This window comes from Panthera leo, chromosome A2 (genome assembly GCF_018350215.1).
Source record: "Panthera leo isolate Ple1 chromosome A2, P.leo_Ple1_pat1.1, whole genome shotgun sequence".
Lineage (NCBI taxonomy): Eukaryota > Metazoa > Chordata > Mammalia > Carnivora > Felidae > Panthera > Panthera leo.
The window spans coordinates 148,042,176-148,065,595 of record NC_056680.1 but is presented as its reverse complement, the minus strand read 5'-3'; the positions used below and the strand labels follow the sequence as shown (position 1 = coordinate 148,065,595).

At 40.3% G+C, this 23,420-nt stretch overlaps 1 protein-coding gene and 1 pseudogene across 1 annotated transcript in view; one reads left to right on the top strand and one right to left on the bottom strand.

The window, feature by feature from the left end:
* Positions 1 to 23,420, bottom strand: part of EXOC4 (exocyst complex component 4) — a 750,505-nt gene that overhangs the window by 324,165 nt on the left and 402,920 nt on the right. The window lies entirely within an intron of this gene.
* On the top strand, positions 18,309 to 18,874 carry LOC122211733 (annotated as a pseudogene).

Genomic DNA, 23,420 nt, shown 5'->3' with positions numbered 1-23,420 from the left:
GAATGAGCCCTTAGCCTGACAAAACTGGTCCACTCACTGTCCCCAGAGCACGCCTGCTCTCACACATTCTCACCTTTCCCACCTTTCTTGGAGAATCATTATCCTTCCTTTATAGCTAATGTTCACTGAACATTTACTAGGTGCTACCTGTCTATTTTATTTAATCTCACTACAACCCTATGAAGAATCTATTATTATTATTATTATTATTATTATTCTAATTTTCCATCTCCAAAAACTGAGGCTTAGAGAGACTAAGGGCCTACAGTCACATAGCCAGTAAGCAGGCAAGCTAGGATTGGAATTAAGGTCTCTACTTCCAGGCCCCAAACTCTTGACCACTCTAGTGCAATGAGCAGGATTATCTGATGGTGACCCCCAGAGCTCACTCAGTGTTGCCTGGAAACACACTAGTTGGAGCAGGTGAACACCTTTTTCCCAACAGAAGGGACTGCACTCCAGGTGAAGGTTAGTTATCCACAGCACTGATGGCTTTGTCCTTCAGAAGAGGAGACTGAGACTTCCCTTGGGTCTGAAAGCATCTAGAGACTAGGCAGCTGACATTCTCAGACAACTTCTGGAGGCAGCTGGGACTCCAAACTGAACTGCTTGGACCTAAGCAGCCCCAGTGCTCCCTCAATGACAAGGATGCTTTCTCATTCCTGGCGATGATAAGGCAGAATAACAGGAGATCTCAAAGCCACTCTGAAAGCTCGCCAGAGCCAAAGCCCCCATACACTGCTCTGGGGGATGATGGAGAATGGGGGGAAACTGTGTTTTCTTTTGTCTTGCTGACTTAGCTGTGTATGTATTCCTCTTCCCCAGTAAAATCTATTCCCTAACTGATGCTGCGTGAGGTTGTGCAGTCTTTGAATTGATAACAAGATGGAACCTAATGGACAGAATGACCCTCTCGCACACATCTTACCCACTCTTTCAAGACTGAGCTAAAATCTCATTTCTCAAATGACAAAGTTCCTGACTCTCCTTAGCAAAGGGAGATCCTTGAACCTCTCAACAACAGCATAGGTTACCCTTCGGTGTCTGAACAAAGCACATCTTTGCTATATATCATTAGTTTAGGCATCTTTTCCACAAATATGCATTTGGATTTTATGGAAATTTTAAGTTTCCCAAATGTAGGGGAGGGACCCTATATACTTAACACCTTCAACAGTGGCAACACCACACATCTAATATAGATTTTCTGGCTGTATGTATGTTAAGTCTGTATGTATATTTTGTTCTTCAGAAGGCCACATTTCATCCACTCATTGCATACATATAAGCACCTGCTATATACTGAGCCCTATGTTGGGCCTGGGTTTACAAGAACACTGTTCTGACACAAGGAACTCCTAACATAGCAGAAAGATGGATATATGAGTGTTGTATTATAATAAAATTATACAGATCTATGGGGGTGGGGGGAGAAGATCGTGGAGAGCTTTAGATTGGGGGTATGGGGAGAAAGGGGGACACACACAGAACACTCACAGTTTTATTGGGCCTTGATGAATAAAACAGACTAAAAGGGAGAAAACTTCTACAACTGAATGAGAGACATATATCAGAGATATACAGAGATATGGCATGAGCCATCTGAAAGGTTACATAAAAAAAGTAGTGAAGCTTTCAGAAATTCTAACAATTCATCTTTGTCTGGATTGATCTTTTCTTTTCTTTCCTTCTTTTCTTTCTTTCTCTTTCTCTTTCTCTCTTCTCTCCTGTCTCTTATTCTTTCTTTCTTTCTTTCTTTCTTTCTTTCTTTCTTTCTTTCTTTCCTTCTTTCTACATCTAAATCTGAATCTATGGAAAATATCAAATACAATTACTTGCTATCAAAACAAAAAAAAACCTTAAAATGAACTTAAAAATAGTTTATTGTTTCTTTCTTTATATCTGAGTCTAAGGAACATAGAGCTGGTGTGAAATATTGCCAAATAAAGAAAGCTACTTTTAAAGAACATTTTCTAAAACTAATGTAAAAAAATCAACTCTTTAATTACACGAAAATACTCTAGAAGAAAGCTCCAATCCCAAGGTATTTTTCTTTGTATATCTAGTGGCAGGAGACCAGATCTTTATTAAAAATCACTTTAAATCTTCAAGTCTAACAGTTAAGGTCAGATGTGCAAAATGCATCCTGCCAAGATGATCAGGGAGGACTTTGCTCACAGATCCTTCCAAAGCAGTGCTCTCCTCTCTCCAAATTTTCCAAGTGCACGTGTATAAATAGGTTGTGCTCACAGAAGAGTGAATACACACAGGTACTCCCACTCTAACAAGCCCTTGCAATCCCTGGTTAAGTTTGCTCTTTCTACCATACTGAAAGCCTCTGGAAGGTAGAGTCCCATGGCAACTTTTTCATGGCTCTGTCCCCAGCACTTAGCAGTGCTCTGCACACAGGAAGTATTCAAGAAATATTTGCTGAGTGAATTGCTGAATGAATGGAATGCTTCTAGAAAAAGAATATTGGCTAAGTATCAATACTAGAACAAACCTCTCTGAAGGTAGCAGTCTAACATATAGTCTTTGAGAACTTGCCTATAATATTTTTAAGAAGAAAAAACTTATTTTTTAAAGTGCATATTTATTTATTTTGAGAGAGAGAGAGAGTGGGCGCATGAGCGTGAGAGGGATAGGGGCAGAGAGAGAAGGAGAGGGAGAATCCCAAGCAGGCTCTGTGCTGACAGCACAGAGCCTGATGCGGGACTCCATATCACAAACTGTGAGATCACAACCTAAGCTGTAATCAAGAGTTTGATGCTCAATCGACTGAGCCACCCAGGAGCCCCAAGAAGAAAAAAAGTTCTTGATTGGGATATACTTTCTATGTAACTCAAGGCAAAGCTATTTGCTTGAATGACTGTGCATCACCTACAAATAGTGCTCCCCATTTGAAAAGAAATAATATGGCTCTTGGAAACAACTTTCCTATAAAGAAATATGCTTTCTACAGTAAGACTAAGAGTTTCCACAAGAAGTAGCCTGCCTAGTTTGTGTCTGTACCACAAATAGCTCTTCCTCCCCAAGTAAGATAATTCAAGGCCCTAGCATTCTAGCATCATCATCCCCCACCCCCCAGACCCAAATGCCCCTGAAAGTGAAGAGAAGACAAACAAGCAATGTCTGGTGAAATAACACACAAAATGCAGAAGAAGGCACCATGTTTGAATTTATCACAATTAAGACAGAAAGTCCCTAAGAAGTAGGAATTCAGAGAAAAATAAAAAAGAAGAGCAAGGATAGGCCAAAAAAAAAAAATTTCAAGTCCCTAAATTCACTCCAAATACAGGGGCCTTTATGTTTAAGATTCTAAATTACTCTTACTTTTAATCTCTAACCTGGGATCTCTCGCATTTGTTGAACTCCCAATATGACCACCCCCCTTCCCCAATCATTGGAAACCATTAAAGACTCTAATGGCTACTTCAGGGCCAACAGGGAACGAGTCACAGACAGATCCATTTTTGTAGTCCACAGTCAGGTAAAGAAAGGCCATTTCCAATTGGGAGTGTTCAGTGGTGGCAGCAAGAGATAAGAGAACAGTGAGACCCCTGAAATCCCCAAGTAACTGGCTTGGCAGCCCAAAGCCTAGAATGCTCAGTGCAAGGTTATCCACAATTGGTGTTCTGTCCTCTAGCTCTCCCCTATTTACTCAAGCCAGCAAGAGCCAGTGGCTCTTTTGAGGATTTTGAGAAAGGCCAAATATGGAGGAAAAAAACATTAACTGAAATCAGGCTTATACTAAAAGTTTTTTGGAGATCAACAGATACAACCTACCCCATTACATAGAAGAGAAAAATGAGGCCCAAAGATGGATGTCTTTCTCAAACTCATATAGCGACAGAGGAGAGACATATAAAAACATCCAAGGTGATCTACACATCAGCATGCTTTCAGCAGCACCAGGAAGAGGATCTATTTTCTCATGTAACAGTAAGTCCCAAAGGTGGTGAGGGCTGCAGGAATGGTAAAATCAAGGCTCTTGTTTCAGCTGTCTGTGATTCTCTTGGTTCTTCACTCCTCTGTAGTCAGCTTGTCTTCCCTTATAATTGCAAAGCAGAGAAAACCTCTCTCCCAACTCTGGAATCCTTCCTTTCAGTCTGATGGGGCCAGAAAATAATTTGGACTTCGTCTTCTTCACTAGCTAAGCTTCCTTAAGAGCGCCTAAACTAGCACAGTATTAGAAGTATTCAAGGGCTAGTATAATGGCACCGACTACAGGCGAGTAGACCCCAGGCCGGCAGAGTCTGTGGTCCTCAGGCTGCAGGGGGTCTCATCAGTATCTAGTTGAGTCCATTTTCCCTATAAACATCCATGAATCGCTTAATACCATGTACTTCTTTGAGACACTCAGAAGTGATCACGTGTATCTTATCTGGGTTTCAGTTTGTGCATTCTTCTTCAAAAATCCATGAAAGTCTCTGCTTTGAGTTTCACTAAATCCATTTCTCTCTCATTTCAGCCTGAACATTGCAATCCAGCTCTACAGGTAGCAAATTGAAATGTTTAGTGGCCCATTGCAGACAGATTGAATCTGAAAAGAATACGGCAATAAGAAAGAAGCAAGGCATCAATATCATACAGTAAAGCTCTCGCCAACGACAGTGATGATGTAGGTGAATGATTGAGCATTTGTTAAACTTCTCCCATTGTGAGAGTAACCTATTATTTTCCTGGTTGTGCAACGAAATGCCTCAATCACCAAAAGAAGAAGTCAGTAAAAAATGATATAGCTTATTTTCTACTGCTGTTGTTCTATGGGGACGGTATGGCATGTCGTACCTCGCTCCCCCCCACCCCCCTACCGACTCCACTAAATTTATCCCTGTGCTAAATTTATCCCTGCCCGTCATTCATTTTGTAAAATGTTTGATATCTTGGTGGCGATGGCTTTTCCTTTTCTTCTCCTCCTCCTTCTTCGTTTTTGTTTTTTTTGCCGTTGATAGAATTAAGCCTGACATAGCTTAACTTTCAGGCTAACATGACATGGTTATCTGATTTAGGATTACTTATAAAAAGGAAAATAAAAAGCACGTGGCAATAGTGTTAAAGCAAAACAAAGAGGAAGTCAGTACAACTGCTCTGGAATTCGCTTCTTTGTCTGACTGCACAGTAAACATAGCTGGGGTTACAGAAACGTCTCATATAGTAGCATTTCATATCTGCAACCACCAGTTTATATCCCAACTGGTTTCCATCTCCAACTCAGCTCGCCTCTCTGAGAAATCCCCACCTACAACATGAGCCACAGCAACTGTACTGCCGTAGGGCTGTGAATGAGAGGGAAGGCACAGGAAGGCACCTTACAAGGTCCGATGCAGGGGAGATGAGCATATTCCTTGAGGGCCACCCCAATCTGAGATGTGAGCCTCACCATTACCCGTGCGGTTGCTACCGTGCTTCTCCCCAAGTGCTATGGACTGAATGCTATGTCCCCCTAAAACTCCTGTTGAAGTCCTGAGAAGCCCCAGTGTGATGGTATTTGGAGGTGGGGACCTCCCAAAGTAATGGAGTCATGAAGGTAGAGCCCTCATGAACGAGGTGAGGGCCATGATGAGTCAGGAGAGAGATGATCTCTCTCCAGCAGGCGAAGACACAGCAAGAGAGCGGCCACTTGCAAATCAAGAAACAGGTCCTCACCAGACACAGATCTGCTGGCACCTTGATCTTGGACTTCCAGCCTCCAGAACTCTGAGAAATAAATTGCTGCCGTCAGCCACCTATGGCATTTTTGTTACAGCAGACTCAACTGCCTAAAATAGCACATATTGTGTCCTAGATGCCCGACAACTACCCCACGCACTGTTTTGTTAAATTCACAAGGTCTCCCAGGGCTGATACAAACTTGTCAACATTCATAGGCAAAGTGCTAAGAATCTAAAGGTCAATGTTCTTGCTCACCTGCCATTTGATGCTAAGAAAATAATGGTGGCCGATTTACGTGTAGCATGATAACACGTCTGTAACAATAACCACCATTATAATAACAGTCCCCTAACACACGTAGCATGTACTGGGGGCTATGTATTGGTCTAAGTGCTTCACTCACAAAAATCCTATCAAGTGGGTTCTATTGCTGTCCCCATTCTACAGATGAAGAAATGGAGAGATTGAGCCCTAAGTCATCTCTGCCCAAGGTTTCAGAGCCAGGAAGAGAGTGGCACCAAAGCAATCAGGCTAGACAGCCCCAGGTTCTTTACCATGACACTAGGATCTCACACCTCCCTGAAAAGGAAATAGAAAACACATGATGGTAGTGATGACTGCATCCCGGGAAATCTTAAACACCACGCTAAGCTCACACAGGCAACCAAGAGATGTAATCCTCCAGTACGTAAAGTCTGAGATTCGGCCAAACACATTCTAAACATGACTACGCTCCCTCCCTTGGGCCGGATGTAGTCAAAACCCTTATCTGCTAAGAAAGAAGATGATTATCCAGGTAACAACTCTACGTGCTAGGGCAGAGCCCAGCAACAAGCTGCTGGGGATCATCAGCATGCAACACGTTTCACTGTAGCCGATCAAGAAGTGTGGCTCTGTCTTGCCTCCTTTCTATCTATTTTACGTTTTTCTCTTGACATCACCTCCTGAATTCTGTTCCTTCACAAAATCCATTTCTATCGTACGGCCACCAGAGTCAACCTTGGCGGACGCTGTCTGATTATAATGGGCTGTCCTTTGCTATGACAGACTATGCTATTAAAGAGGCAACTGCTTATCAGAATCACATCCTGAAGACAGAGCCCATTAAGAGCCGTCCTGTTGTTACTGAGGGGAAGCAGTCATTTGTGCAACCAAATAGACTAGACACATCACATGTAATTTCTTCTGAAGATAAAGCTAAGCCCAATACTACAAAATGATTGCTTTGAATAAAAGCAACTAAAGGATGAGCAGACTTACAAGGTTCTAACATTATTAAATGCTGACATTTGGAAAGGTACTCTCATAAAGAGGGTGACCTGGGAGACAGTATAGTAGTGGAACCGTGGGGTAAAGGGGTCAGACAGAACAAAGTTTAATTACCATTCCTGGGGCTTACTGGTTGTGCAATATTGAGCAACTTACTGAGACTCAGTTTCTTCATCTTTAAATTGGAAACAGGATAATGCTAGAGGCTGCATGATCATGGTAGGACTTTTGAGAGAGTATCAAATACTCAGCAGAGTGCCTTCAGTGAAATAGAAACTTCTCTTCCACCAGAATTGAAGCTCCATGATGGCAGACATTCCTGTCTTTGTTCTCCAGAACATAATACATGCTCAATAAATATTTAATGAATAAACACACTGGTTGCTTTTTTCCTTGAGACAACATCAATTCAAGTCAGTTCCTCTTTTTCAGTGACAAAGAAATTCTTATTAGGACTAGATACGTTACAGAACCCTTTCAATCAGTATGTCCCTATGTAGCCAACCGGAATAGATGTTCTTTCCCAAACTCTATTTTCAACTCAATCTGAGCTTCAAGCTAATCATTCATTTTAGTCTGTAAGTCACTTATAAAGAATTTCTTTTGCCCGTACTGACCACATATTCTACTTTTCTGTCTTCTTTTTCCTATAATTCTTGTAAATCAGGAAAGTCAGCTGCATTCTAATAGAAGAGCTAAGGGTTTTCTAAGTCAGAAGCAGGACTTATCTTGGCTGACAGCTGGGTGGCCCAGGCTCAAAAGTTCTCGAAATCTGAGGGTTTTTATTAGGTTCTATCTTGAGGATTTCAAAAAAGCACTTTACAAATAATATGAACTGTAAAGCACCATGCAAATTTCAAGTACCATTTTTATTATTCCATTATCTAAGCAATTGTCCACTGTCACTTAAGATAAGCAGAATTTCAAAATTTCAAGTCCTTGTATCTGTCAGAAACAAAAATGGTAACATACATTTTTCAGAAATAAGCATTTGAGAGTTGAGGGGGAAAAATGAACAGATTTCTATAATCTAAAATAGGAAATGTAATCGAATTAATTGGTATACCATTGTCAACTCTCTTTTTCTTTGTTTCTACTTAACAAGTGTCTTGTCATTTAAAAAATTTTTTTAATGTTTATTTATTTTTGAGAGACAGAGAGAGGCAGGGTGCAAGTAGGAGAGGGGCAGAGAGCGAGAGGGAGACACAGAATCCAAAGCAGGCTCCGGACTCTGAGCTGTCAGCACAGAGCCCATTGTGGGGCTTGAACTCACAAACCATGAGATCCTGACCTGAGCCGAAGTCGGACGCTTAACCGACTGAGCCACCCAGGCGCCCCATGTTTTTTGTCATTTTCTTAACTAATCACCAGTATAAGTTGATTTCTATCAAAGCACCTGACAATTAATTATATGCTAAATGAGTCTCTTGGCTTCAATTTTTTGTCAGTTTAAGAAAAAAAAAAAAAAAAAACCAAAACAGGTAGGAAAAGGCCACTGAGTATGTACACACAAACTAGTGTAAGAACTGATTTATTTTGTTTTTTACCAGAAATGGAGACAGTGAACACCTGAGATACGAAAGCAGTCCTCTGTGATGAACTGAATGTTTGTGTCCCCCCCCCCCCCCCCCCCCGCCCCCTGAGAATTTGCACATTGAAGCCCAATGTGATGGTTATTTGGAGGTGGGGTCTTTGGGAGGTAGTTAAACTTAGATAAGGTCATGGTAAGGGAGCATCCCGATGGAATCAGGGTTCGTTTACGCAGAGTAAGAGACATCAGCGCGCCCCCTCCACCATGTGAGGACACAGCAAGAAGGTGGGCCACCTGTAAACCAAGGGAAGTCACCACCACAACTCAACCAGGTTGGTACCATGGTGACCTCGGACTTCCGACGTCCACAACAGTGGGAAATAAATTTGTTTCCTACGCTGCCCAGTCTAGGGACTAAGACACCCCCTTTCATATTCATATGAATTGGGCCTAAGAGTCTAAAGTTGCAGAATCTTCTGTTTGCAATCTCTTTTGAGAAGCGGATTACTCAGGTAACCCCACACCTCCCCTCAGAGCTGCTGGGGGGGGGGGGGGGGGCAGCCCTCCCCAACAGGAATGTTCATGAAAGCTGCTGATGGCTCCAACGGGGAGGCAGGAAGACTTTTCTTCCCCAACCTGAGAAGGAATCAGCAAGGACTGGAGCTTTCTGTGGTTCTTACTTTGAATTTGGAAAATGTGGCTTCTGTCAGCAAACAAAGAAAAATAATTCAGGCAGCTCTTTGGCAGATAGTCTTTGCGTCCATGCATATTTAGAAAGCTATTTTTTTTCCTACCCTGTGTTTTGTTTTCTTGTTTTTGAACTTTCTATAGTAAGGAAGCAGCGATTACTGGAGAAACTGTTAAATGATCTCTGATTTCATCCTAACTGCATTGTTCTCAAAATCCCGACCCTCCTTGCTCCTCACGCTGGGCGTAGACAAGGACGTGACTGCGTGGCCCGGTACAGTGGCGGAAAAAGCCGCGTGCAGCTGTGAAGTCAAATGTGGGCAGCCTAAACTGAGATGTGCTCTAAGTGTCAAATACACACCGGGTTTCTAAGATTTAGCATGAAAAGAAGAATGTAAAATGTCTTGTGATTTTTATATTAATTACAGGTGGAAATTGTGGAAAATTAATGAAAGGAAGTCTCATTTCGAATGGAGACCGGCAGGGGGCGCACACAGGAAGAGAAGGACCCTGGGCACAGACTTCACTCTCCCAGCAGGCAGAAGAAAGGCTTTCCTTCTCCCCCAGCAACAGCCCAGTCGAGGAGAGACCTTCACAACTCAGCCACCGGAAAAACAAGGATACTTAGCACTCCAATGGGCTTTTTGTTTGTAACAGCCTTCCCAACTCCCCCCTCTTCTCTGTACCCTTCCTTGGTTTTCTGGAATTGCCTCTGGTTTTGACATAGCTTGCTTGTCTCCGATTGCAATTCTCTGGTATTCCGAAATAAACCCATTTTTGCTGATAAAATAACTGGCAGTTTTATTTTTTAAGATTAACAAAATCACATTTTGGATGTGTTGGGTGAAATAAAATATTATTAAATTTATTTCACCTGTTTCTTTACCCTTTTTTTTCCTAACGTGGCTCATATTATCTCTCTCTTGGAGAGTGCTGATCTGTACACTTAGTAGGCAACCAAAAGCTATGTTCAATGTTGACCTAGGAGTCTGTATAGTTGTATACACGTACACACAAATACAAATATACGTATGTGTGTCTATCACCTTTGCAGTAGGCATTTGTAACTGATCAAATTTGTAAATTCTTATAAAGTACATATACTTTATAAATTCTTATAAAGGTACGATGCTGGAAATGGTTTAACTGGATGTTTTCATCATAATAATTTAATTATATTGAGGCTAATGGAACGAATAAAATAAAAAGGTATACACATGTGTAATTTTTCACATAGAAATCTGCATGCATCATGCATACATCCACAGGATGGTCATCAAGTGACGGTTCATACTGGATGGGAGGGAAGTCCATTAACACGTTATCAGAAAGGCCAAGTGAATACTATACTTTTGTCTTTAAAAAAAACTTGAATCACTTTTAAAGCTATAAATGCAGCGGAACTTCTACCTAAATGCGGTCTGGTAGAAAATATAGTTTAATACACAAATACAGCACATGAGCAATTGGCACAGCAAAGCCCCAGTGGAAGCAAGCTCTTTGACAGTGCCTAAAATGATCTGATCGTTAGCTTCTGATCTGGTTGATCTTGTTTAATTGTGTTAATATTCAATTTCATTAAAATCTTTAAGGTAATACTATGCTTCAACTCAGCTCCAATTCAGATGATCCTATCAGAGATTGTGAATTACGCAGTCCTATTATATTCTGCTCAGGCCTTTTGGAGGATAAGAGTTATGCGAATAATGGAAATTTTCTGAAGCTTAGGACTATATTTTAATTTTAATTACTCAGAAGAATTCGACGAATTAAGAATTCGGCAAATTAAGACTTGCTAGGTATTTTTAACCCTTTGATGGAATACCACTTGCCGATTTAACATACTGTTTATTTTCATTGATACCCATCTCTGCATTTTATTCACAAACTCCCTGCCTATCTGTCCTGTTTCTTTCACCAAGTAAGAATATGCTATAATATAATTGCTGTTTTTTAAAAAAATTTTTCAATGTTTATTTTTGAAGGGGAGAGAGTGCGTGCGCCTGCCTGCGAGCATCAAAGGAGGAGGCTAGGGGTGGGCAAAGAGAGACACAGAATCGTAAGCATGCTCCAGGCTCTGAACTGTTAGGACAGAGCCCGGCAAGGGGCTCAAACCCACGAACCGTGAGATCATGACCGGAGCCAAAGTCGAGCGCTCAACCAACTGAGTCACTCAGGCGGCCCAGATAATTGCTATTTTTTTTTTTTTTAAATATGATAATGTAAACATCCAAATAAAAGTCGTTCAAAATACTTGCCTATGGATGTTAGATATTAACCTCAGAGCTACTGACACTGTTAAAACTATTCTACTTCAGAAACTGCCTTTAAAAATGAAATGGTGGTGTGCCTGGGTGGTTCAGTCAGTACAGCATCGAACTTGGCTGAGGACAAGATCTCATGGTTCATGTGTTCGAGCCCCACGCTGGGCTTTGCGCTGACAGCTCAGAGCCTGCTTCGGGTTCTGTGTCCCTCTCTTTCTGCCCCTCCCGTGCATGTACGCTCTCTCTCTCAAAAATAAACATTAAAAAAAAGTGAAGTTGTTACATATCTTTGTCTATTTCAGATTTTTTGGATCATTTAAAATGACTTAAACCTCTAATGAATATAAAAGTGAACAAATTAGGTACTTTCATTTGGTGTTATAAAAATATGTGTGCATGTGTACACATACACATAGACCATATGTAAGTATATATAACATATATGAAGATATATAAAGCAATTGTACTTAACCTTTGGGTCCTTACATTTTCTGTAAGGTAATTCCAAAGGAAGATTAAAAAAAAATGTTTAGGGGCACCGGGGAGGCTCAGTTGGTTAAGGGTCCAGCTCTTGGTTTCAGCTCAGAGCACATGGGAGGCTCAGTTGGTTAAGGGTCCAGCTCTTGGTTTCAGCTCATTCGTGAGTTCAAGACTCACATCCATCTCTGCGCTGATGGTGCGGAGCCCCCTTGGGATTCTCTCCCTCTCTCTCTGCCCTTCCTGCTCTCTCTCTCTATCAAAATAAATACATAAACTTAAAAAGAAATGTTTGGAGCAAGGGTGGCCTTTTTTTTTTTTTTTTTTTTTAGAGAGAAAGAGAGAGAGAGAGAGAGAGCACATGAGTGGATGCACTGGAAATTGGCAGAGAGAGAGAGAGACAATCCTAAGCAGGCTCCATGCTGAGCCCAACACAGGGCACGATCCCATGACCTTGAGATCATGACCAGAGCCAAAATTAAGAGTGGAACAGTTAACCTACTGAGTCACCGAGGTGCCCTGGTAGAGTTTTTTATATTAAAAAAATAAGGAGTTTCATGGATAAAATTCAATTAGATGATCAGATCTGGAATATTTACTAAAAAAAAAAAAAATCAGTCCTATGATCTTTCTTTCTTTCTTTCTCTTTTTTAAAAATATTTTTGAGAGAGCGCAAGCAGGGGAGGGGCAGAGAGAGGAGCACAGAGGATCCAAAGTGGTCTTCACACTTACAGCAGTGAGACTGATGTGGGGCTTGAACTCACAACCGTGAGATTATACCTGAGCCGAAGTCCAATACTCAACCAACTAAGCCACCCAGGTACCCTTTACGTCATCTAAAAAATCAGCTGCAGACATATTTACTTTACTTTCTTTCACACTCCTAGGTTATAATCAGAATTATAGTCATAGTCCACTTCCTTTTAAGTAAATATAGACAGTGAGCTGTGCAAGATCATTAAGCTTGAAAATGGTGGAGCCTGTTGTCCCTCGTCACACTGCTTCCACACTAATTCACAGCTGGAGCTCCCCTTTCCTTTTCAAATTCAAATAGGCCAGGTATTCTCATTCTCAAAGTCACAATATTTATTTTGTGTGGATGTTTTTTTTCCAGACTACATTTAACCAAATTAAGTTACTTAGTCCCTGGAGGAAACTATAAAAACTCAATTGTCCCTTCTACCATCACGAATTCCATATAGTGATGGCAGTAATAGTCCCTTACACTGATTACCCTGGACACTAATGGGTTCTTTTCTCTTTACAACTAGTGTTGTGGATTCTCTCCCCAAAACCACAATCTCTATTAGCTTTTGGAGATTTCCTTCTGAAATCACAACTACCTCTAACTGCCCTCTTGGAATTAAACTTTAATTCATGTTAAGCCTAGGATTTGAATTTGATCAGTTGAATTTTCTTAAAACAGATACTATCAAGATGATATTTAATAGCAGAGAAGAACTCTGTTTTTTTCCCTTTATTAACAAATAAACTACAACATAGAGTGGTCCCTGCAATGTTCCTTGGACCACATTGGATAACTAAGTCTCCATATAAAAAACAATTACCAAGCCAACCTACTTCAGGAAATAAAACATAAATTCAATAAAATAAATGAATGTGGATTGTCCATTGTTATTTGTTGTAATATTATCTGGCATATACATGTTGACTAGGACCTATTAGCGAAACAATAGACTTACAGGCTCAAAATCACAAATTCCAAGGTTGGGTATTTTAACATGTGTCTTCCCCAGAAAACCTCTTTATTAATGAATAAATGGAAATGATTTCCTGCACTTTTCGAATTTGCAAAACTCAGAGAGTAAATCAGAGACAAATCCAGGAAAAGAGTAGTCCACAACCAATATCTTTCAATTTCTTTTGTTCACACACAAAGTCAAGATGACTTTGATATAAAGAACTTGAATCAACATCATACAGAATTCATTTAGTGCAGCTTCTCTAAACTGTATCTTTAAAAAAAAAAATAGTCTCTCAAGAGAAGAGTAAATTTAAAGATGGGGTTAACACGTAACTTCGTAAAATACTCTATGTTATATGAATCTTTCTGGCACTCTGCACTTCAGTACATTATAGTTCAGAAAAGTCCTGGAGTTTAAAAAAAAAACCAACCCCCCCCCCCCCCAAAAAAAAACTACTAGATTTTATTTAAGCAAGGGTTTCCCCCCGCTAAGTTCTGTCTTGTCCCTTACAGGCCATGACTCCAGCTACATTTCCTGGGGCACTAATGTCTTTTGGAACAGTTTGGCAAATGCTGTTTTATTGAAAAGTATGTAGGATTGAAAGACAAATGATTACAGTGTCAGACTAAATTTAAGGAACCTTCTATATGACTCTAACAAGCTTTTTAGTTACTCTGGAACTCAGTTTTCCTAAAAATAAGAGTCACAATATGTATCTCGCAACTGATAATGAAAAATCAATTGCTCTAGTACGTTCTCCATTACAACAGCAAGTAATAAACTTTATTCATTAAGCCAAAATCAAACATTTAGAGAATGTGCAATACTTTAGACTCTGCTGGAGCTCCTAGAGATGGTCCTTACATCTCACAGTAAAGAAGACACACATTCAGATAAATCTCTACAGGAAGTGACGCACCTAATCACCGATTCAGCATAAAAAGGGTCAGGCAGGCAAAACTCTACTGAGGAGTGGATCTGAAGGCTGATCATAGATTTGCACAAGGGGCTAAGGCAAAGGGCATCCCAAAGACACAGAGGAGTTTAAGAATATGAATCTCTGAACAGTCTAAATGTAAATATAACCCTCTGTAAATATAGTTCACACTGGCCTCTTTAGTGTGTGTTAAGATTTCACCCTTACAAACATTTGCATCATATCGTGTGGCTCTAAAAAGGTGATGTTGATACTAATTAACAGTAACAGGTACTTTTCAAAAGCAACCTCAAGGTTACTGCATACCTTTATAAGAAATAATATATTCATGGCATCAAACTGGTAAAACACATGTCTACTCTTATTGACTAAATTATTATCATGACCCTATTTTTAATTTCCATATTATAGACACAGGACATGCACAAATAAATTAACCATCGGCCTCCAAACTTTAACATTCTATGCAAAATCTAAATGCATGGCCTTAAAAACCATTAAGAGAGAAAAACAACAGCCAACATACTTGAGTAAATAAAAAACCAAGACATTAGATCCTGGTACAGAGTAACATGCCCACTAAATGTTGGTAGCTCTTTTCACGAGTTGAAGAGATATATAATGTATAGTGCTAAAAAATAAAGTTGTACAATACCCCTATGCATTGTCTTTCATATTAGTAGTTTCAACTCAAAAATGAAATCACTACTTAAAACTATACACACCAAATAAAAAAAAATAGCCGAAGGCATTCTTTTCCTGAAAAGGCACAAATACACAGAGCACAGAGGAAAAAAATAAAATCAAAGGCCACAAATATAAAATCAACTTCATCTTCTTTTTTCCTAGAGCATTTGAACTCTTTTTAATGAAGCATTCGACTTATTTGCATTTTTCTTTGTTCTTAAAACTGAACACATATATGCAGTTTAGCATAGCACGTTTATAAAACAACTAATTTCCATTGTATGGTAGTGCTGGTTATGTTAGGGGAAAAGAACGTGGGCTCCTGAGTTACATGCCTCTGGGTTTTAAAACCCATACTGTAGAACTAACTAGATGCATGACCTTGTGTAAGATTTTGTAACCTTCGGTGCTTTATGAAAAAAATTATGCAAATAATAGTATTTACCTCACAGAAAAACTGTAGCAGTTAAGTAAGATAATCTGTGAAGGTGCCTTCCACTTCTGTAGCATTAACATAAGCCATCATCTCCCTATTTTACTTTGCTTGTTTCTATGAATGAGAACAGAGATAAAGAGTAACAGAAAAGATAAGGAAGAAGACTAACCAGTCTAGGGAAAGGACCATCTCTTTATCATTCAGCCCTAAGAGAACACTAGAATTACCTTGGGAGCTTTCAAATACTAGCTTCTCAGGTCCCAGTCTTTAACCTGTAGTGTCTGAATCATTAGGGATGGGGCCCGGAGGTAGTAATTCTCATGCAGCCAAGTACAGACCAGTCAGTGCTTAGAATGTTTCCTAAAGCAATTAACACACAAAGTCAGTGCTCAGTGAATGTTTATTAAATGTATATATTGCATAGGGTCAACTGACTGGACCATTTGTGACACGACTTAAAAAGAAAAAAAGGAATCCGGTAATTATGCCCTAGGCATGGGACACCAACAAGATTTTCTGCCTTCAGATTCGAAAACATGCAAACAAGTAAGTTAAAATATAACTGTAATAAATATAATAGAAACACAGTAAAAAGGAGAGGGGGATTAATGTGCTGTTCAAAAGCAGTTAATTTCAAGAAATCAGTAAATTATGTCACTTCAATGTCAACTACAACAATAAAAAACCCAAGAGATTATAAAGAAAAAAAAAGACCAAAATGTAAGGGGGACTATTAATTTGTTTTACAATTTATAATGTCATGCTTAAATGATCCATAATCAGTACTATATTTTGCTTTTTAATGACCTGAGAAACAGCACAGATAATCTCTGAAATGTGGAGAATACACCAACCATACGTTAATCTTCATATAAGACAGTATTATTTCAAGTGATCCTTACTACAGTCATATTTCACTATAATAAATGAGTCTGGACAGGCCTTTGGCTTTTACTATAACAGGATGTGATACACAACATTAGTTGCTCAGATAAGCGTAATTCAGAACTTCTAGAATTGCATGTCAATTCTAGACATGGGGGAAGGGGGAGAGAGAGCAGGCTTCACGCCCAGAACAGAGCCTGATGCAGGGCTTGATCTGACCTGAGGTGAAATCAAGAGTCCAACGCTTAACCAACAGAGCCATCCAGGCACCCCTGCATGTCAAACTTTTAAAATGAGTAGACATTTAATGGACATCAGTCACTGTTAGTTTAACAAGGATCAACAATGACTTAAGCTGTCAATGGTTTGGTTTTGACCCAGACATTAAATAATGGCAACAACAGTAAGTTTTTCAAGACTGATACGTTAGTTGAAAAGAGGCTCAACTCTTTGAGGGTAAAACATTGGCTCTTGCTATCCATAAGGTGTACTTTTTTTAACTAAAAATAAATAAAAAGAGAATATATCCTCAACTGCTTCTCTTTGCAAATACTATTGGGCCAGAGACAGGCAAGGTGGAATCAGACCCAGATCTATTCCTTCTGGTTGCAAGGAAGAGAAGTGAAAATAATATTCAAATTCTTGAAATAAGTCTTGTGTTCTCACCTGAGCATTTACAATGACTCTCAAAATTGAACACATATCAGGATCACCTGTAAGGATTTGCGACAAAGCAAAATCCCGGGCCTGACCTCTAGTGTTTCGGATTCCATGGGTCTGGGTGGGACTGAGAGTTTCCATTTCTAACAACTTCCCAAGGGATGAGACGGCACTGGTACAGGGGTCACCCTCTCAGGACCACTCCCTTTTCTCTTCAGCCTTGAGCCACGCTACACAATCTGGCCACACCTACTGAAACTTTGCTCAAAAATAATTTCTTCTCTAAAGTCTTAGTGTTTTGCTATCCTGCTTCTCCCTTCCTCTAATAGACGCCCCCCCCCCTTTTTTTAATAGCCTTTCTTTTTTAGAGGCTACTGAGACCCAGTTGGGTATGGCCATCTTTCTTTCTATCCTCAGTGTGTGGACACAGGCAGCATTACACACAGTTTTACTGATTTCAGTGCATATGACCATCAAGAGAGCAACTTCTGGAATCAGATCAGACTGCCTGGGTTTGAACCAGGGTTCCATGACTTCCTTATTGTGTAACGAGGGGTATGTAACTCAAGTCGCTGAACCTCAATTTCCCCTTCCAAAACAACAAAGATATCAAAAGGGCATACCGCAGGGGCGCCTGGGTGGCTCAGTCGGTTAAGCGTCCGACTTCGGCTCAGGTCGTGATCTCGCAGTCCACAAGTTCAAGCCCCGCGTCGGGCTCTGTGCTGACAGCTCAGAGCCTGGAGCCTATTTCAGATTCTGTGTCTCCCTCTCTCTGACCCTCCCCTGTTCATGCTCTGTCTCTTTCTGTCTCAAAAATAAACATAAAAAAAAAATTAAAAAAAAAAAAAAAAGAGCATACCGCATAAGGCCGCTTGGGCAAAGTAAAAATAATGCCTATAATGTGGTTAGCGCATTGTCTGACACGAAGCAAATGCTTAACAAATGTGATTAAGTCATTGACAATATTAAGAAACACTGATTTCTAAGAAAGAGAGATGACCAGGGGCTGCTGGAAAACGCTTGAAGGGTGTTAGGAAGAGCTATCCGAAGAGGATCCCCCCTCCGCCCCATCTTCTCTGCACTGGGAACTACTCTCCTGCCAAAGCCCCTCAGTGCAAAGTTAGTCTCTGCCCCTTCTTGGTCAGGAGCACCTCTCAGCTGCTGAGCCCATCACTGTCTGCAGTGTCGCTAAAACCACTGGAGACACTGACGGATGGAGCCTTGGCAGCTTGGCAGTCCCACACCCCCCGACCTCACGTATTCCCAGCCACAGCTTCCGAACCAGCGCCATTTCAAGGGACAGGACACAGCAGCCAAGTGCATTGGGGCTGGGGTTGCCACGGTAGGGGTGGCTGGCTCCAGGGCTGGAACTGGGACTGCGTTTGGGAGCCTCATCATTGGTTATGCCAGGAGCCCCTCTCTGAAGCAACAGCTCTTCTCCTACGTCATCTGGGCTTTGCCCTCCCGGAGGCCACGGGACTCTTTTGCATGATGATGGCCTTTCTCATCATCTTCTCCATGTGACAGAGCTGTCTCCACTTCCCATAGGTCTTTCCCCAGTGTCTCATCTGCCCTGTGTGTTCCTTTTGTAATACCTCCCTCCCACTGCCAGGCAGCCTGGGGAAAATTCTTGACTCAGGGTTTGACAGAGGGAAGACAAATAAATACTGTGTTAATAAGGAAAAAAAAAAAGATTTTTATAACGTTTGGCTTTCAGATGAATTTTAAAAAGTGATTCTTCTCCCCTTCAAGAAAATCAGGAATAAAAATCTTTGTTACTTCACAGCTGTCATGACTGGGCAGGTATGTGAAGATTGGGGCCATGAGATTGCTCAGTTTCCCTTACTTTGTATGTGTTGAGAGTTGAGAGATGGGAGGGGAACTGGATGAACGCTCAAGGAAGAAGCCGAAAATGGTCAGGGAAAGGGACTTTCAGCATGGTTCCGAGCAATCGCTCCACTGCAAGGATTACTTACCAAGATACAGCTGGAAGAGTAGGCTGTTTTGTTTGGAGATCAAAACATAGTTTCAGGAATGGATTTCTTAATCCATCCAGCAATAAATGTGGGGATGAGAAAGACTGGACTGCATATGGAAGACCCTATAAAGATGACTAGTAACAAAGAGAAATCTAACAAGAATGGTAATCAATAGTATCATAATAAAAATATGTAAGGAAAGAGGGCATTTCAATGATTTCAGACCATACACAGAATACTGCAAATGTCTGACTGACAGAGGAGACACCATTATTTAATCCCAGAATAACTGGCACCCTTTGGTTTCTCAAGTACTCAGAATGTAGCATCAATGTCAAAACTTTCACCCAGGAACCAACGAACCATCTCCTGACAAAGAAAAATGGGCCTGGACCATGGGGCTATGTCTTCAGAAGTGTTTAAAATGACAGACAAGCTAAATTATGTTTGAAGGTTTTCTTTTTCTAAGGCAGACAAACTACATTTTTACTAATACTGAAAGATAATTTACTTGTTTAAAAAAATATATTCAGGCCATGTTCTTCCAGTTTCAGAGCTTCCCATATCACTTATAACAGAGAATACTAATGACTAATAAAATTGGGCACCATTTCTTTTCTTATCCATCCCAAAGGAGCAATAATCACCACTATACTGTCATTTCAAATGTAAAGTGAAATCACTAATCCATTGGGACTCAGAGTAGAAAGCTTCAAGGTATTGTTTTATTGGTGCCATTTTTTTCAAGACATATTTTCATTTTGTGGAAGACTTCATTCCAGTTAATTAAACGCTGTGTTGATCAAAGGAAAAATGCATGTAGATATGTACACCATATAATGCCTATTCTATACACTGTGTGCCTACACACAGAATTCGATTTTCAGCTGGCTTCCCAAAAAGGCCAGCTCTTTTGGAGTTAATCATGCTAATATAATTTACTACCTTCTTCTGGGCTTTGGTGAAGAGCCCTATAAAATTACACAATGACCTCAGGACATTTCTATTTGCATTATGGGGTGTCTCAATCATGATTCTAAGTCTGAGTTCAACGGCATATAAAGCAATGCTAAAGAGTTCCACTCTAGACCAACTACTTTAAGAGTGCTTCAAGGCAAACATGTCCTCTAAGCCTACTGTTAAAAATAAATTTTACATATGCCTGTACACACACATCGTTTCCTAGATTCATACGCTAGTATTTTAAGATTTGATGCAAATATTTATGCCAAACAAATACCTTTATCCAGTAGGTGCTTTCTTTAAGTTACATTTCCCGGCAACTGATTAGTAATAGGTAAGCTAAAATATAATGAACAATTGCTTGAATTTATTTTAAGGCCGGATTAAAGAATTAACTAGTTTGGAGAAAGGTTAGTACTTGTATTAATAATCAGGTCATGAGGTGTGGGGAACCCAGGTTCTAAGAGGCACTAGAGAGGGGCAAATACCACTGTAGAAATTTAGAATCAAAACATATGAAACAATAAGGTTACTAGAGAAAGCCAAACACTAAACTTAGTAACGTTAACTTTGTACCAGATATTAAACTTAGTAGTAATTCTTTGCCTACAGACTTATCAAAACTGTGGTAACCCCGTCAAATCTTTGCTTGTACTAGCTGATTAGGTGGAAATCACACTCTGCCGATGGTACACGGCTGGGCGTAAAAATGAGACCAAGTAACTGTCACCATCACTGAGTTCATCTAGTCCACATATAATAAAGTCCCTGTTGATGGGGTCAGACTAGAGACCTTGTTCTACAGCTAAGTGGACCCACGGCAGCCAATTCGAAGGCTGGCTAGAAGCCAAGATCATATGCTTACTCATATAAAGCTAAAAATTGAAATGAGGTAGAGAAAAAAGCAATTGAAGCATGATATAGAAGTCCAATTTTTAAAAGAATCCTAATTGTGAGAACATAAGACTACAGTAGGGAAGGCAAACATGAAAGTTAGCTGAATCACTTACTGGAAGATGAGTATTTGTGGGCCAGCTATCATTCAGATTCTATTTTCTTCTTCTACTCAGCTTTATAATGTTTATTACCATTCCTGTGATTCCCCTGTATTTTTTAATAACTCCCGAGTACATCACATACTTGCCATAACACTTGGCAATAATCTTTTTTTTTTTTTTTACATTTTTTTTTTTAACGTTTATTTATTTTTGAGACAGAGAGAGACAGAGCATGAACAGGGGAGGGTCAGAGAGAGGGAGACACAGAATCCGAGACAGGCTCCAGGCTCTGAGCTGTCAGCACAGAGCCCGACGTGGGGCTCGAACTCACAGATCGCGAGATCATGACCTGAGCCGAAGTCGGCAGCTTAACCGACTGAGCCACCCAGGCGCCCCAACACTTGGCAATAATCTAAAGGAGTCTCTATTTGCAAAGAAAAGATCCAACTAAAAGACTGAGCAAAAGTTTTGCCAAAGGGTTTAAAAATCAAGTTAAATCTCCAAGTAAGCTGTCTTCCCATAACTCATGCTTCTCCATTTGACCAAATTACCATTGGAAAGAAGAAAATGGCGTTAATGGCCTCAGAACCACTATTCTTAACAATTTAAAAATCAGTGAGTATTTTGCTTCTCACCCGCCTTTCTCTAGTCCCACCCACGCACATCCCCCTCTTTCCCATTCATTCTTACTTACAAGGACTTCATTTATGGTTGACAAATCACAGTGACTGACAGGTGTTTGAATAATGAAAAATAGTCACCTTCATCAAAATGGGGCACGGTATTTATTATAAATATTCAGAAAGATCAGAGGATTTTTAAGAGTATAAAGATGTTTCAGTGGTATCACTAACGATATAGAAGTCCAAATTCTACCTTGTTCATTATCAAACAACACCTTCCATTCATAAACAATTCCTAGACTTCAGCCATAAGGTTCCAAATCTCCTATTTTACTTCCTCCCCTCCACCAGTTCATCAACCCCGACTTGCCAAGGCTCAAAAATGTCTCGGTCAGGTAGAACTGATTTCATGCCAGATCTGCTTTGATCTTTCTTCTATGTGTTTAACTATTTATTTAACCCAAAAGGTAAACAGTGAATAGGGAAAGGGTTAACATTAGGCAGGGAGAGGTAAGGGACCTTCAGGGAGTCAGGCTGCAGCTGCAGGGGGGAGGCTGAGGAAGAGTCAGTGGCAGCAGAGTTTGGGAAGAAAGGAGGATGAGATAAACCTGTTCCTGACCTGTCCGAGCTAGATGCCACGCATCAAGTCTCACAAACCTTCTGATAAGGTCCCAGTAAAAAGTCTGGGACAAAAATCCTTGCTGGGTACCCAGTCGGGACCCCTCTCACTCCTGAAAGCTTTACACTTTCTCTCAAAAGACTCTATCACTTTGCTCACTCTCTGTTGTCCGTGAGATTAATTCTTCGACTCTGTGAGACAAGGACCAGTGTCTCTCCCACCCTCCTGTGACAATAGGATTCACATAATTTCTATTCTCCAAATCTTTTCACACTAAGCACGTATTTCCTTCAAGAAGTCATATAGCTTCCTATTCACCCTATTCATTAAATCTTCCTATTCCTGTTCAAAATTCTATTATAAAATCTTCAGACATACAAGTACAAAGAATAATGAGTACTCATGCAGCTGCTGCCCAGTTAAAAAAATAAAACATTTGGGGTGCCTGGGTGGCTCAGTTGGTAAAGTGTCTGACTTTGGCTTAGGTTACGATCTCACGGTGTTTGAGTTCGAGCCCCGTGTTGGGCTCTGTGCCGACAGCTCAGAGCCCGGAACCTGCTTCGGATTCTGTCTCCCTCTCTCTCTCTGCCCCTCCCCTGCTCGCACTCTGTCTCTTACTCTCTCTCTCAAAAATAAATAAACATTAAAAAAAATAATAATAAATAAAACATTCAAGCCTCGAGTGTAGTCCTCTCCAATCACATTCCTCTTCCTTCTCTCACCCCTAGTAGTGACCACTATACTGACTTTAATGTTTATCCTTCTGAACTATGTCTTTATATTTTATATACACATGGACTACAAAAGAATACACAGAGACATATGTATAGTTTCTCACATTTAAACTTTACCTAAATGCCATCATATTATATTCTTCTTCCAACATTATGTTTGGGAGATTGATTCCTGTTGAGGTACACAGTTCCTGTTCAACCATTTTTTATTACTGGGTAGCATGGGTAGCTTTTTATTGTTGTAGCGTATCACAATATCTTTATTAATCCTTCTGTCAATTAACAGAATGTTTCCAGTTTTTAACTATAC